Here is a 4,796-nt window from a genome sequence, read left to right as displayed (position 1 = left end):
CCAGTCACTCTCACCAAAGTAGGAGGTAGAACAATGTTTTGTGTAGTATGTTATGCCAACTGAACTTTATGTCCCCTGCGACTATGGTCCCAAGCCCACAGGTTCAACTACTTGCTCCCTCTGTGTAGATGGCGTGACCAAGAAACGACTACACTCTTGTCCCTTGTCAGCTCTACTATACACCTGGAAATTCTTACAGAATATATAAATACACTTATAGAACCATTGTCTGCCAACCCATGGTCTTGGGTACACTCTCCACCACATAGACATACCTTTCAGCCTGTCCACCCATCTGTCCACCTGTATACCCATGTTTGCCTTCACTGACAACACAGTACTATATGTTCATCTTTTTGTCTGTACCAACCATGGTTATAGTCTTAAGGTTGAATTTCTTCATCTCTGAACAACCTTAGTTTTTGCTCTTAATGCTTTCCAAATGATTGGATGGGGCCAATTCACATAAACAATGATAAACTTTATCTAAAGTCAGCTGATTGTAAATGTTAACCCTATCTGCATAATACCTTCATAGCAACACCTATGTGTGTTTGATTAACTTGCAAAGCCACGTTCACAAATAAAGATGACCATCACAATCACTTATGAAATAAGTATTCAAAATGAAATATCTACCATGTATTAATTTTTGCCCATTGTCTCTGGAAATACCCCATTCATAACGAAAAGCAAACACAAAACCACAGACATATACACACACAAAAGATCCAGTTAGATTTGTGATATCTTTTGCTCCTATTGTTTCTTGATCAGTCTAAAGGTAACCAATAACTAATTATACATCCAGATCTCATATTTAGAGCACATGGACTCCATTTTCATATACATTCTTCTTCTTATATGGAATGTTTCACTGTTTTATGCTACTTTTCCCGAAGACCTTTCATTTTCTTATTTTCATTTTGTACCTCCAAAACTGGAAATTCCTACATCTGTCATTACATTCCTTGGAACACCACAATAAGTTTTAGCCAGGAGCTAATAATGGTCTGTCAGACAGTATAAGTATTGTTAAAGCAAATCTCTCAATCATTTCTACCTATCTGTGTTGAAGGTGTATTCCAGGGAAATAAAAGCAAACTACCCGTTCCGTACAGTTGAAAATGTAGCTCTCTCATTTTCAATCAAAGAAAATTATCAACCAATTAAAAAAGACATACAGTGAAATAGCTTATTTTGTAATACAGAACAGAAGATAAAACAATATCAAGACAAGATAGCAAAGTTATTATGTAAATTAAAATTTAAAAATAATTTATTTTGTATCTGAAAATATGGTGAGAAATGAAAGTTGAATTTAATTTGAACTAAAGTGAAAATGCAAAGAGGATAATTGTATGAAGAGAGAGTGTTGGCAAGTGATTTAAGGGAAGAATCTATATGTAACACTTATGGAACAATGGAATATATTTGGCTCCCTAAAGTTAAGGAAAATTCTACTGTGTCTATGAATTCTTTAAGTGTAAGGTCATTTTGTTACTAACTTCTGCTAGCTCCAGTATGCCATGGAAGTAATATTCAGAGATAAAGTGCTTTTACTCTGACCTAAGGAAATTGCTTAATGATCCAGATATTCCCCAACTCAAAGCTACTCCTTGGAGACAAATTTGGATTTTATGAATGTGGTCTTAATTCTTTAAGATCACTCAAGTAACTATGAATTACAGTAATATGCACTCTTTAATATCTGATGATTATGCATCAGTAGAGTATGCACTTAAGTGACTTTTTCTAGAGTGCTGACAGGTTTAGAGCATTTAAATCCATATTCACACTTGTATTATCTCCTCTCTGCCTGAAGTAAGTCATTTTGAGGCAACTTGATTGGACTGTCTGTAACCAGATTTTTATACTGCTTTTACTTGCTGTAAATTATGAATCATAATTTATGTTGTAAGCTCTCCCATTTCCTAAGCAATATTTAGGAGCCAGGCAATTTACCTAGGGAATTGTATTTCTTATTTTATTTAATTGGTATAATTACCTTTTGTAGTATTTTTTCAAGGTGAAAAATTTTAAATAATTTTTTGTGTTTAAAAGTATAAATTACTCCCTAGATTCTAACAACAAAATTAATAGCTATCAATTATATATTTTTCTAGGTTTGGTGACTATGAAACTGTTTTTGAAAACCTTGAATTTAGCTTTCATTATCAAATGGTCTGTCTGGAATTCTTATTATCTTCTGTTGTGTTACATATTCTGTGAGGCATGGGGTCCCTGATTAAAACAAAAATCTGAGGAATAAAGGTATCTTGTATACACTGATTTAAACAAAAAATATTAGTGTAATGATATGGGATATAAAATTAAAAAAAAAGATTTGTCTGAAAATGGTGAGCTAATTCTGAAAGCTCAGAGTTAAACTTTCACATAGAATCAAATCTGTTTCTTAGGATCCAATCTTATTATTAAGGTTTTGTGGTTAGGCTAAAACCTTAAATCTTTAACCAAAGTTTATCAAACTCTGTGTAGATATGCAGGAGTTCTGATGCTGTGAGCTTTATGTAGGTTTATGTGAAATTCTGGGAAATGTCCTAAGTAACTGGATGTTACTCCTGATTCTTTTGTAATTACTATGTCCTGAGGTACTTTGGAACTGAAGTAATAACCTGATGCTCATCACGCTTAAAATTATTTAGCAATTATATCAGTACGCACTCAAGTTTTCTTATTTTGTTCTTGACTTCTGATCTATTCACATTATTATATTTTTAATGTCAAAATTTTTTCACATCTCGACAGCTGAGAGTCCATTTAAGATGATTTTTATGTTTTTTCAACATATTTGAACACTCTCTTAATTGCTGGACCAAAAATATATTTGAAACTTATCTTCTACTTTCTTTCTCTATCCCTGTGCACATGAGTTGTTTCCCTAAGGAGCCCTCCTCACAATGCAGAATAGTATTTAGAAGTTAAGATCTTGTTACAAGGTATGCCTTTTGGTACTGGGACATGGCAGTTCCTAGTCTTCTCTGTGGTCATAGGGAATAGATCTGTATATGTATAAACACATAATATATATTCCAAAATACTTCTACATAAAAAACATAATTTCACATCAATACCTCCAACTTCAATCTAACAAAACAATTGATTCTAGATTTTCCCCCTTTATAATTTATAGGAACTCTGGTGGATCGGTTGTTACAATGTTCAGCTGCTACCTGAAAGGTTGATGGTAAGAAGCCATGAGCAGCTCCATGGGAGTAAGATGAAGCAGTCTGCTTCCATAAAGACTCACAGCCTTGGAAACACTATGGGGGCAGTTCTACTCTGTCTTATAGGGTCACTATGAGTAAGAATAAACTTGATGGCAAAGGATTTCCTTTCATTTCTTTTTTATGATTTATAACTTTGATCCCCATAATAAGAATTCTGACTGTTGTTATACTTAATATATTTTAGTTGAATGAAGCCCCTGCATATAATTAATCTTTCATTGTCCTAATAACTCCACTCCAGCTTTGAAAACCTTTACTAAATGCCTCCTTGGTCCTCTCTCCCTTACCATGAAAGTTTTGCATACTTAATCTGGGGCTCTGAACCCATGCTGGGTCATGCTTCAGGCATATGGATGTCCTCCTCACACCAATCAATCTCTGACACCCTCACCAAAATAAAAAAAATTCACTGCTATTGAGTTAATTCATAGCAACCCCCACCGGTTTTCCAAGGCTGTAAATCTTTAAGGAAACAGAGTGCCTCATCTTTCTTTCAGGGAGCAGCTGGTGGGTTTGAAGTACCCAAGCCATCAAAATTTGAGTTACTAGCCAAATGCCTCACAGACACCCCTCACAGATAGCTGAATTGTGTGAACACCAACCTCACTCTCTTCAGGCACCAACACTTTTCTGTGGGCCACTTTGACTCCTCCCTAACACCTCTATCCTGGTACTGTTGCCAGGGAGAAAGACTCTCTTGCCCTGTCCCAGCCAGTGGCTTTACGACAGTGTGATTCGAAAGTGACTTGAAGAAGACTGCTCTCCTTTTGATTTAAAGGGTTTAGAGCACTCTGACTTCAGGTCACCACAAGTTAGAATCAACTTGATGGTAACCAACAAAAACAACAAGAGATGGGATGACCTCTGAGTCATTTTCTCACATTAATTCACTATCTCTAAATCAATGGTTCTTCATCCATTTTGAGTTTCTTTTAGAATTTGTTGATATGGATCCAAATATTTATTTAAGTGTCTACAGGGATCCAGGTGAGGAGAGGGAACTCAAGGAAACCCAAAGCATCAATGAGGGAGTGCAGGAAAAGGGGATTAAAAGCCAGGAACCTGGACAGAGGAGCAGTCAGCCACAGGGATCCAGGTGAGGAGAGGAACTCAGGCACGCCCAAAGCAGCAGGGCAGGAGAGCGGGAGAAAGGAGATTAAAAGGCCTGGGAATCTGGACAAAGGAGGAGTAAGCTGCAGGGACCCAGGTAAGTGTGGTAGAAGAGGTTTCCAAAAGGGAGACAAACTTGTCTGTCGGTTTGTCCTACTGCGGTGACTTGTTGATGTGAGTTTTGAGGCTGAGCCACTGGTATTTCTAACCCAGCAGGATGCACATGGTGACACAGGTATCAGCCCAGTTTACAGACTGAGACAGACTAGGAAGAAGGAAGAGGCCATCCACTTCTCAAATAATTGGGCAGGGAAAACCTTATGAATAGCAAAGAAATACTGTTTGATACATTACCGCACAACTTTATGAATAGTCCGGTTAGGTTAGAAGGCTCTCAAAATAGGACTGGGAAGCTGCAACATCTGAGTAAACCCA

Source organism: Orycteropus afer, unplaced genomic scaffold (genome assembly GCF_000298275.1).
Source record: "Orycteropus afer afer isolate SDZICR_OR568_19922 unplaced genomic scaffold, OryAfe1.0 scaffold00484, whole genome shotgun sequence".
Classification (NCBI taxonomy): domain Eukaryota; kingdom Metazoa; phylum Chordata; class Mammalia; order Tubulidentata; family Orycteropodidae; genus Orycteropus; species Orycteropus afer.
Note: the sequence above shows the minus strand (reverse complement) of the source record.